Consider the following 13284-nt stretch of genomic DNA (forward strand, 5'->3'; position numbering starts at 1 on the left):
TGCTTCTTCGTCGTGCTCGCAGTTGGCGAAAGCTTTTAACTTTCTATATAAACAGGGTGATCTAAAACTCTGGTAGACGTTGTGGGGGGGGGGAGGGCGAGGGGGCACACTAAAACGTCGTTGTCGTCGGCTCGACGAATTATTATTGTAGTATAAGAAAAGTAAAGGCAATCTTCAGCACACAGCAACGTTAGACAATTACCTCATCGTCGTTATTTGATATGCAAATTAACGCCGGTATACCGGCAGCTTTACAAGCATGTATCTAAACACCATGTTCAAATGAGTAAAGTTCTAAAATACGACCCGTGTAATACCGCAAAATTATCTTAAAGTATCCCTTTCTTCGTAATTGATCCCACAGCGCAACGCACATACTACAATCGAAGAAAAGTTTATTGAAAAGCGAATTAATTTTCGCCGTCGTAATTTCGTCCTTCTACAGCTGACAATGTGTTCACCATTCTTCTCTCCTCTCCTAGGATTACTATAAGAGCGTTTCTCACATGTGCGAATTGCGAACTTGAGGACATCGCTGTGAAGAATGCGTTGAGAATAGAGCTTTCTCTAATTCGGACTGTCCAAGTGCCGGGAAAACTTGGAAAAATGGGAAAAGTAAGGAAATTTTACCATTTTGGAAAAGTCCGGCAAATATTCAAGCATTTTGCAAATTTTCACTACAAAAACCAGAGCGTTTGGTAGGATGTACCTGATTAAGGTTCCCAGCTTGAAAAAATACAAAAAAATCTTGATTTTTAGGCGCCGAAATTTTTAAAATTTTTCATTTTTGTGGGGTTGGGGTGCAAGGGGAATGTCCGTAAATTCATTAAATACAACCTTGTGTTACATTAAAATACCTAGGTACATGTTTTTTTGGCCATATTACCCTTCAACGTGAAGAATGTAGCTATAATTGAGTTCCTACTAGGTAAGTTAATTTTTTGTAAATTTGTTAAGTATATTTTTGTTTTATACCTAAGTATGTATTTTCGTAACAAGAAGTATCAATTGAGGATCAAAGCGTGATAGTATAGGTTTGTGTTGATAGGTAACAATAACAGGGTGCCCAGAAATATCGAGGACCCCTAAAAAAGTTTTCTACTAAAATACTTTGGTTGGTCACAGTGAATGATAATAATGATAGCACATGATTGGTTGCTGGACTGGAGAGATAACATTCCACCAATCATATGCATCTATTTCACATTGCCAACCTATATTTTTAATGAAAAACTTTCTTGAGGCTGCTCGATATTTCTGGGCACCCTGTGCGGGCGTAGCTACTATCCAGTTACTAGCTACACATCATATGTAGATTGGTATTGCAGGTAATAAGAAGCCCCCCAAAAAAGTTTAATGTTCCAAGTTCCATATCTTTGCAATTTTTGTAGATATTTTTTTTTCAAAATGTGGTTTTTTAGTATATACAATTGCGGAAACTTTGTGATCACACTTTTGCATGTTGTTGTCCAATCTTGAAACTGGAATTGACCCACAAGTTTTTTCTTACAAATTTTCAAACATTGTTCATTGGTACTAAACGCCATTAATTCGCAATCAGCCCTTGATCTTAAATTAGCATCTACTTAATTTTGAAATTTTTTCCCCTCCAGGTGGAAGGCAGAGACCATAAATACACTGCTGACGAATTACAGCAGGTATTTTACGCTATGAGAGATAGGGCATTATTGATGAGAGAATCTGAAAAGAATTGTGGAGTTTCCTATAGCACGTGAAGTAGATGACCAAAGTGTAATTGGTGTTCTAATGCGCTTAACAATGGGAGTAAGTAGCCATCCATTTTATAGCTTAGGAATAGAAAAATTAACTATAGGTACCTATGGTATAATACGTGCTTTAATATGTAGATATGGTAATTGGTAACTGTGTAGGAAAGTAGCAAATTTCCTGTGAAATACTACAGTTTTATTTCCAACTGTCTATCTTCATTAGGAGTTTTTGAGAAAAACAATGTGTGCAGACTGCAGTGGTTATCCAGAAGTTGGAGGCTGTCGTTTTACGGTAATTTACGAGATAATTTCGATATAGCGTTTAGTAGGTAGTTTTAGCTAGGTTATTTGTCTAGCGACCTCTACCTTTAAGAACTTGTACTTGTGCTCGTTAGTTCGACAAAGCTGTGATATTTTATTGTTATTAAATTATTGAATGCCGTTGATGGTGGTTTACTTATTTTTGCGTAAATGCGTTTTATTCGATTTATTTCTTAATATGGTTTTTACTGAAGTTTTAATGATCGAGAAATACGATCTTTAGCTGGGGAAGCTGGTGGCGAAGTATTAACTATTATTTTTCTTGCAGCTTTATAGGATAGATGACGGGTGCAGCTGCGAGTGCGGTTGCTGTGCCGGAGTCTGCCTATGTACCAATTCAGCCCGATAAATCCATGCTCTTCGACGGCTCGAATTTTCAGACATGGTACCGCCGAATTCGATTACGTATCGCCGCATGTGGTTTATCTGACACGCTCGCCGCTTCAGACGCCTCAACCAAGCCAAGGCGTGACCAAGCGCTAGATATTATACTTACGCATATCCTGGGTACCGTCGTTGACATCATCGAGGGTGATGATCCGTTTACGTTCCTTGAGAACATGAAGAAACGTTACGAGTCAAAAACAAGAGTGCAGCGGTGCGCATTAAAAACGAAAATCACCAATGTTAAGCTGACCGATTATAAACACAGAGAAGATTATTGTGACGCAATTCGTAAATTGACACGCAAATTGAAAGATGACGATGAGTCTATGTGGCTGTTGAATGGACTTCCCAATACACCAAGGGGAGATTCAGTTCATGATGCTATTCAAGCGGCGCTTTTGATCAACAACAACGCAGATGGTGCACGTGAGGTTATCTGTTCGGCATTTAAAACCATCGAGCAGCCATCTACGATTCGTTCCTCCGCCTTGTCTACTGCCGAAACAAGACCTACCTGCCATTGATGTCAGCGACCTGGCCATATGGCACGTTCCTGTTATGCGGTTATTCCACCACAATCTCGTAGTAACGGCGGTGGCCGTGGTAATTCTAATAATGGTAATGGTAATTATAACGGTAGAAATAATTATGTGTATCACGGTTGTGGCGCAGGCCCTAGGCCTGATAATCGTAATGTTAGTCAAGATCAATCATCAGGTAGTGGTCAAAATTTTCATTCTAATTCGAATAACGGTTCTAACCGTCCGCCTGCGAGCAGTCAGAATTATTGTGGAGGTGATATTAATAAATCTAGGTGTTTTAGATGTCGTAACTACGGTCACCTAGGTGCGAATTGCCCTACCTATGGCGATCACGTTCAGCAGAGACCGCCAAATGCGCAAGGCACGGCCTTAATTACTGTCGATCGGTGTGTGGAGAGTGAAAGTCGTGAAAGTGGAGAGAATTGGAATTTGGTTTCGTTCATTTTGGATTCTGGCGCATCTAATCATTTTGTGAATGACGATAAATATTTCGTTTCATCGTATGAGGTGTCTGAAAAGGTTCGCACTGCGTATGCAGGTCAGTATGTTACTGTTACCAAGGTTGGTACCATTCGTTTGTATGACAAAATGGGAAGATTGTACACCCTCGACGGTGTTAAGTACTCTTTGGAGTTTTCGTGTTGTTTAATGTCGACGGAGAGATTGCGCGAAAAAGGGTGTGTAATAACTATGGCGAATGACGTGTCTGTGTATGCTCCTAACGGAGATTTAATTGGTGTCGCGTATATGGTCGAAAGCGGCCTACGTTCTCTTATGTTCGAGTATGAGACCAAAATCGAAGTAGCAAACGTGCTGCCTGGTGAAGATAAGCGTTTATTGTGGCACCGTCGATTGGGCCATGCGTGCGCTGAAACTGTCTCGAAACTGAAGGATATACCCGTTGATCCTTTGTTAACAACGACTACGTGCGGTGTGTGCTCGCATGCTAAGATGTGCCGCCAGCCATGCTGTACTGAATGTCATACAGCAACACGAGCATTGGAGTTAATCCACTCGGACACGATTGGGCCACTGTCGGTGTCGTATGATGGTAAACAGTACGTCATGACAATACTCGACGATTATACCCATTATAATGTAGTTTATGTAAGTAAATAATCGCGCCAAAGTTGGACCGTGTTTCGAAAATTTTGAAAAATTTACGACCACCCATTGGAGTGTAAAGATTGCAAAACTAAGGTGTGACAACGCTTTGGAATATGTGAGAGGACAGACGCGGCGCATTTGTGATGAGAAAGGTATTGAAGTTCGACCATCGGAACCGTACGTGCACGAACATAATGGAAAAATCGAGCGCTTTAATCACTTGCTGATGGAGAAAGCGCGTGCTTTGTTGTATGAGGCTAAAATGCCGAACTCGTATTATTTATGGGGCGGTGTTGTCGTTTTACGATAATTTACAAGATAATTTCGATATAGCGTTTAGTAGGTAGTTTTAGCTAGGTTATTGTCTAGTGACCTCTACCTTTAAGAACTTGTACTTGTTCTCGTTAGATCAACAAAGCTGTGATATTTTATTGTTATTACTCGTAAATTATTGAATGCCGTTGATGGTGGTTTACTTATTTTTGCGTAAATGCGTTTTATTCGATTTATTTCTTAATATGGTTTTTACTGAAGTTTTAATGATCGAGAAATACGAACCGCTGATAAAAAGCATTTTGCTGAAATGATGCTTGATAAAATCAAGAATGACAAAATCAATCTAAACATTAATGACAGATGAAGCTCACTCTCATTTAACTGGAGCAGCTAGTGAACAAACAAAATCATCGCTACTGGACTCCAACTAGTGATGACCCTCCAGTTAATGAAGAAAGCTGATACATGAGTTGCAGCATGGGAAGTTGTCTGTTTTTTTTTCTTCAATGGAAAAATGAACATGGCTTGCTACATGGGAATGTTGAAAGCATTTGCAATCCCCTCTCTTTGCCATTGTAGATGTCTCCAAACTCCAAGCAACATGGTTTCAACAAGATGGGGCTGCCTGTCACACCAAAGTGGTAGTGGAGCGTGCCCAATGGCCAATTGTCTATTGACTTTTTAGATATGGACTGCTAGCGGCCCATAAGCTTAACATACAGTCATTGTCTTGACCATAGTAAGTCGAGGGTTACAATGTGCGCATGCGCCAGCTCTGTTATGATGTTATACCACCCAGGTATGGATACATGGAGGTGCGGGAGGTATAACGTCTTTTCAGATTCTGGCATGCGCAGAAGCCAAACCTCAACTAACAGATGAACTATGTTCAAGATCATTGGCTTATGTACTGCTAGCAGTCCAACTTGCAGATAAACTGCGTAGCCATCAGCTACACAAGCTTTGGCAAATGCCCAATGTAGGCCAAAACAACTTTGGTCTCATTTTGGTATTCTGAATATTCAATTAAAATAGAGGTGCCCAACTGCCATTAAAAAAGAATTGAAGTATTCAGAATTATGTTTTTGGGTAGTTTTAAAATTTTAATTAAATAATTTATATAATAATTTGTATGCTAATTTTATGTGACAATTAGACCACTAGTATATACATATTTCAACACTGCCAATGAGACAATGAATGTTATATGTGATGCTTTTGGTAACCACATAATTTCCAAACAGGCAGAGAAGGAGTGGCCATCACAGTCGCCAGATTTAACAGTTCCGGATTTTTTTTCTTTGGGGTAGGTGAAGGCTGTGTCTATATGGATTATCCTCAAGAATTGGAGCAATTGAATCAACCATTACCCACTACAGGGCTGCGATTATGAACTTTCGTTACAGTTAACGAATTCGTTAACTATTCGTTAACTTAACGAGAGATATTTTCTCACGTAAACTTAACATGGCTTAACGAAAAGTTAACGAAAGGTCACAGAAAAAATATGCGAGTTAACGAATTCGTTAACTGTAACGAAAGTTCATAATCGCAGCCCTGATACAGCCTGGAAGTGCAATCTGGCAACGTTGCGCATCTAGTCGACGTTATCAATTGTTCTTATGTAGTTATCGATGCGTAACGTTGAAATTCGGATTTTTCTCGGAACTGAAGGGGTTTAGGAAAATTTTTGTCAGAACATAAATTGAAGAGGATGAAATTTCCTATCGATTGGTATATTTCTCTTCGAGTTTCGTGCAGAAATGGCGATTTTTTAAACATTTTTATGGACAGATTTTTTAAAAATGTCAACTTTAAATTGAAATTACGCAAAATTTTCAGTGGACACATAGGTACTTTAATATACCAAAATGTTCAGAATTTCATCACCTTTCAAATGTTTTTTTTTAATCGAAAGCGCTAGCAGTTACCGTTCAAAAGTTTCTAAAGCTCAAAGCTTTGAACTTTCACAACTTTTGATCGAAAAGCGCTAGAGCTCTGGGGGAAAAACGAGGTTGTAGAGGAGAAAGAGTAGATCATTTTTCATGTTTCAAACACCTATGTGCTCAATCAAATTTTCGATTTATTAAAGTTCAAAGTTTCAAGGTTGAAATTTTTTTACATTCACATTAAAATAAATCAAAATTTTGATCGAGCACATAGGTGTTTGAAGAATGAAAAATGATCTACTTTCTTTCCTCTACAAGCTGGTTTTTAATTCAAATCTGTAGCATTAACCATTCAAAAATTATTCAAGAAAAACTAAGAAATTGGGCAATATCCCATAAGACAATGCAGCCGTATAGGACTACATCCTATAGTTTTTGAGACGTTGCCGCTCTGCACTTCCAGGCTGTATCTGTAGTAGGTAATGAAACAACAAATCTGAATAAAACATGAATTACTCTACCTATCTTATGAAAAGTATACAAAAATTGGCAAAAAAAAGATTGTCTAGTTGTTTGTTGCTAATGGTAAACATTTTTCATACTTACTCCATTCAATGGTACCTAACATACATATAACTCGCAATCTCTTGTATGATTGTAGGTTTTGTTTTTTTTTTTACCATAGTAATGTTGTGTTTTTGTGAGTTCAAAAATTCATTAGTGAATAATAAATAAAAAATTTCAAAAATGAATTTCAATTTTGTTATCAATGTTTCCATCATTTTCTTGAAAAATATTGATATTGAAATATAAATTTACAAATGTCATCTTTCACAAATAAAATTGATACTTACTATTTTTTACCTTGTGTAAAAATTTCAACTCATTTCACTGAGTAGTTTACATGTAATTCAACTTTAGAATCACCTGTTTATTTTGAAACACCCTGTCTGTATTTCAAATAAATGTGGCATTAGTATTCATTATCATTCTAGGTATAATTTCCTGTAAGTATGTGTCATGGGTTTCGTTTTTATTTGTATGTATGTAGGTAATTTATTTACAAAAATATAGGTACCTATGTATTGTTTGATATAAGAAAAGAAACTCAGTTTCATTTAGAGCACCGGATTGCTACAAAGCACAATGGTGGTGTCATACGTCAATGATGGACTTCCAATTCCCACATCAGAAATTGATGTCAGGATTTATCACAGCATTGCAATTGTAGTCTGAGTCTGCATTCAAGATAACAATTTAAACAAAGATATATCAACCATCATTTCATTCACTACAGTAAAGATTATGAAATGTTTGTAAAGCGAGAAAAAGTACATTTTTATTTCTTCTAGGAGAAATAAAAATGGTTTTTTGCTTCTTTAGCGAGCCGTGCACCTATCTAACAGACCGCGTACCTATCTGCTACGGCATGTATAGGGACGTTGTTAGGTAGGGACTCGTAGGCTATTCCCATAGTTTACGACGTGAGAGCTCTTGGTGTTAAAAATTCAGTCTGTATATGTACCTAATGGTGGCATGTACAGCTCACATAATACCTAGCCATTAGCTACGGCTTGGGTATCACAACCTGGTACCTACTTACTTCGGTAGGTAGGTATGGAGTGAGGGTGTTCCTGTCTGTAGGCTATTCTCGTGCCCGGTACCTAGGGGTATAGGATTGGTAGGGTGTTGGCGGGATAATCCCGTGGGACTATAAGGGTTCCTATAATTATTTTTGTTTGCTTTTTGTATTTCGTTTTTTTGACTTTTCTTTTCTTTGTTTTACCTCATATTATTTGTTGTTTTATTACTCAAATATATGAGTTCTACCAGTACTCTCTGCAGTGCTTAAAGTTTTTTTTATTTACCGAAAAGCGAATGGCGAGGCGGTAGTTCGCCAGACATTCGCGAATCTGCTTGACAGATAGGTCCTCCCTTGGGATTACGTTAGGTTCACTTACCAAGTGAATAGTGCTCTTAGCCAACCTAAGGGTTGATAATTAAATGATCTCAATAAATCTGGGTGCGCTTACAATAGACAAGCGATCGTAGATTTTATTGCCCTTCATGTTTTGGTGGTATGACTGGTTGCAATTCAGTTACTACTTTGAAGGGAAAACAAGCTTCATTGTTGGACTCTGGCTTCATATGTAGGTATCATTTTTGTCTATTAATGTATTTGCATCACTTTTCTTGATAAAATTTTGATTTTTCTCTAAAACAGTCTCTTTTTGAGGACTTATATCTAATCATCCAGAGATTCCTCCGGAGCTGAAATGTTTTCTGAGTAACTTTCAACTGAAAATGAAAATCACCACTGAAGTTGACCAGAATCCTGCTATGTACCTACATTTTTGATTTTCACTGCATAGAAAAATTTCTATTTCTACAAGAACATCAACATTGTGTTAGTAAGTATGTACGCAATTACCTACCTATGTAGTGAAAATTTTCCAAAAATTGTGAAAATTTTCCTTTGTGAACTGTCAAAGTTGCGAAAAAAAGGAAATGCAATGCTAAGATTCAATTTTTCCTCAGTTGATCGGAAAAAAAATTGAGGAAGAGGGAACATTGGAAAAGTTGTACAACAAATTGCTATTTTAAAAATACTTACAGGACATCTTAGGGGACAAAAATAATTTTAGAAGCGAAAAAATTTCACTCATCAGCTATCTACCCTCGCCCGTATTTAAAAAAATCGAGTCTTTTGCAAAAAATTCATATTAATCACCTTATTGATTAAAAATTTGGAAATCTCTATGGCGCATAAAGTCACTGAGGACCAATTCATGCAATTTTAAAATTGTTTTGCACTGAAGGTATTCTAGCCAAAAAGCCTAAAAGAAAATTTCAAACCAGCTACCCACTCAAGGTTCACATTATGAGGACAAAATCTACCTGCACCATTTCTGGTTTTGGTGCAACTGCAGAATACAGTGCAAAAAAATTGGAAAAAATAGCATGAATTGGCTCCCAGTACCTTTATACACCACGAAGATTTTAAAATTTTCGGTCAATATGGTCATAAATGGGAATTTTTTAATTAAAAAAACACGATTCTTTCGCATATGTGGCGAGGACAGGGAGGCGGGTAGAACGTTTTCACTTCGAAGATATTCTCAAAATCTCAGCCTGTAGGACTGATTCATCTATCATACCTAACCGGAATCACCCTATGGAATTGGAAATTGACATAGGTAATTGTTTATTTATGAAATTGAGGGGATTTCTTATTTCTTAAGCGAGTAATTACGAGTACTTTAAATTTATGTTTTTTTTTTCAAATTTATTTCGACCAATTCTTTAGAGTAACAACTACCAACTGATTTTTCGAAATGTAAGGGTAAGTATCATTGATGTCTTATTATGCAGATTCAAATTATGCAAAGAATATTACCTGATAGCAACACCAATAGCTGAATTAGGCCTTGCTGAGTTCATTGTTCGTAGTAAGTAAACCAATCTATTTATCACGCTCGTCTACAAATTTCAGTATCCAAATTCTTCTAAAACATCTCATTTCTCCTAAATCTCTCCAAATACTCTACCTAGCGTACAAAAACCACACCACAATTCACACCGTTAATCTTCCCACCCCCTTCTCATCACCTTCCATACAAAATCCACGATTCAACCACACGTGTACTAGGCAGAAATCGTCGCAAACCGCAAGTTTAATATCGTTTCATCTTTCAGCACTATTGACGACGTACTACAAAGGATGAGAAGTCACGAAGATCGTCACATTTAATTCATTTCGACGACAACTCGCAATCGCAGGTAGGTAAACCTACGTATTACGTAATTTAGCATCATCGCACGTCGTCGTCTATCACACGAAAATTCACAAGGAACCGTCATTCGTCACATCGTCCTTGACCCTATCTATGGGTAAACGTTACGCGCACAGTTTAATTCTAAACCGAAAACCTCTAAACTGGCGAAAGTTTTCATCTAATAATAAGTCGAGTCGTTTTTGCCAACCAAAAGGGGCTTTTACGTGAGGTAAATTTTTATCTCCGCGAATACGTAGGCTCGAGTTGGACTCGGTCGTATATATTTTCGAATCTATTAAAATCATTTATCGATGCCGAATTTAAACCTGCTGTCACTCGAAATACTTCGACAATAACTTTTCGTCATTCGAAAAACGTCTATCGAATCGAGATGACCAATTTTGCATACAAATTTAAGCCAGTTCAACGCACCGAATAATGGAATTCTATCACTCGTCCTCTCGTCGTTCTCACCACCCCTTTATAAAACTATACAGTCTATATACCTACCTACGATGACATAACGCTTAATTATAAAATGAACACCCGCAAGAATGAATTTCATATCGATAGAGTATATAAAAATGATGAGCCTACCTACATTCACGAGTAGTACGAGAATCAATCGTACAGAAATTATCACGTTAAATTTAACACTTCAAAAACTTCTTCCAGCGAATCGAACAAAATCGAAAAGTAATCTATATTAATGGTTATCCTAAATGACGTCGAAATAACATAAATCACGTAAACAGTGTATAGCAATACGCCGAGTCAAATAGCATTTCGCTATCACACAGCTCTCTATGATTGATGAACCGGCTACAAAACGCCGCAACATTTTTTTCACCCCCCTTCCCCCCTCCGTCTCCCTCCCCCCTTTTACACACGAGGAAAAAAATCTACGCAACAAATATCACACGACAACGACGACGCAGGTTACTCGTCGTCCTTGTGTAAAAAATAACCCCCGCTGAGAATCAAAGGCAAGGTGTAAAAGAGGATGCGTATTTTGGGGTTTAGATTCGCCATGAAAACTTACCAACATGGTTCGTGTGCGTGTAGTCGTAGTGTACTATCAATTTTGTCACAATATTTAACAGGAAGTACAACACGGATCAGAATTTTAATTGGAATCGTCCGAATATATCGGATATAAAAATTTATAGCTTTTTTTCATTCATAAATCGTATTATTAAATGTATGCGGAGTAGTCTACTACAGAGGTACACGAATGTGCATATATTTTTCACTCGGTTTCTGATATCTGTACCACACTATACTGCAAATATATGGCTAAATAACTCGCACGAATATTAGCGATGGAGTAAAAAGGGGTTTCTCGAACACACGCCAGAAAATATTTGGCATTTTTAGAGGAATTTTCCCTCGGGGAATTTGAAAATGTTCGCTATTGCTTTAAAAGTATAAGCATTATCGAGAAAATGGGATTCTGCGCCAGGAGCTACTTAAATGAGCTTTGAGCAGATGCGATGAATGTATCTTCGAGTCCTGAACCGGATGAAGCCATCACCAATAAGTTTCGAATTGAGTGATTCAAACAGTGGTGAGAGGTCTTTTTTATTTAGTATGGAGCCGGAGAACGGGTTGGAGATTAAGGTTAGAAAAATTTGTGTGAATAAGAAAATTCTTTTACTCCAAGAATAATTTTTCCTTGAAAAAAGTTTTTTCGTGGAAAATACCAGTAAAATGTATACGAAAATCTGAAAAATCATTTTCAAGATCATTGAAAAGGATAAGATAGAGATAGGTAGCAAGAGCTAGTATTGGTTTTGGTCGCATCTTCGATATTCAGCAGAACAAACGCAAGGTTTCGAAATGCAACCAGTGGAGGTATCCCAACAACTGACAAAAGAATTATTTTTGAACCGAGCCAACTTTAATCGAAAGAACATACAAAAATGGATCACCAGCTAAAATTTCAAGTGCGTAAATGCATTTTTTGATTTTTGGCGAGTTTTTAAAAATCAAAGAGTCAAAAATGGGAAAAATCAAAAGCTCACCAAATTGATCTAGAAAGCTGAAATTTTCTATGCATCCTGTTTTCACCCTCCCGGACCGTTTAGAGCAGTTCTGGACCTTCCAGCAGATTTTTGAAAATTGAAATACCCAAAAAATTAATTACCCGATGAAGTCGAAGAATATAATCTCGTAATTTCAAAATACTGATGTCGATTGGAGGTGATTTGAAGCCGCTTTCCGTCCTGCAACGGTATCTTGGAAATTTCAGATTTTTGAAAAAAATTTCCTAAAATCTGTCCAAGTCAACTTTAGCTCATTTAAACGTGATTGGCACTTCTTACGCTGGAGTTCATTTAATTCAGGACCGATTTTTTTTCAATTCTCGAATTGTGGAATCACCAGAGAAATAAACAAATCCCAACGAGATGGTCTATACTCACATCGTTTATGGAACACAAGTGAACGACTGACTGAATCACATGTTCGATTTCGGACTTGTGATTTTTTCGAGTGAGAATGTAAAGGAACTTCGATTAGAGATCCATTGCTTTGCTTTGCTTGTGAATTTTTTTTAATTTTTCGAATTCTAGTTGTAAATTGTAAATTGGTATTGCTATTGCACCATGCAGTAAGGTAAATTTTTTGTGTGAATAGATATAGAAAATAGAAATGAAAACTTCGCGCTTCGCGAAATTCTTCAAGAAGGAAGTTGGAAAGAGAGAGTTATGATATGCATCAATTCTGCAAAATAAATTCCCATTAGGTATTTGGGAGGAGAGTACTCAAAATTTCAAATTACTTTGGTATCGATGTTGTATTTCAAGATACGATGAATGATGATGAAAACTTGAACTTGAAAAGATAAGAAACAGATGAACTGTCTGGTGACACGAAAATATGAATCGTATATTTCCTTCACGTAAAGTTAGGCTACATTCAACATGAGAATAATTCCCTATTCTTTGAATATCCACAATTCCACAAAGTACAAAAAAAAAGAGCTAAGAGGCTCTTCCCCCTACTCCCAAAAAAAGATCCCAGAAAACGAAAAAAAATTAAATTTGTCTGGAATTTTTTCATTTTTTGATCAATATTTTTTAAAATGATCTTCTTTGAAGGAAAAAACCTTCCTCCGTTCCCAAAACTATTTAGGTCCCCTTGTCCTTTATATGGAGCTCCTCAGACTTGAAAAAATTTTTAAAAAACGGAATAAATCTGAGTGTTGTTTTTTTTTTTTTGAAATTTTCTCATTTCTAAAAATCAGAATTCTTGT

General features: G+C 37.0%; 1 protein-coding gene across 2 annotated transcripts in view; it reads right to left on the reverse strand.

The window, feature by feature from the left end:
- LOC135841264 (nephrin-like) overlaps positions 1 to 13284 on the reverse strand; it is a 1354679-nt gene that overhangs the window by 99590 nt on the left and 1241805 nt on the right. The gene's annotated exons all lie outside the window — the stretch shown is intronic.

Source organism: Planococcus citri, chromosome 3, assembly GCF_950023065.1.
Source record: "Planococcus citri chromosome 3, ihPlaCitr1.1, whole genome shotgun sequence".
Classification (NCBI taxonomy): Eukaryota; Metazoa; Arthropoda; class Insecta; order Hemiptera; family Pseudococcidae; genus Planococcus; species Planococcus citri.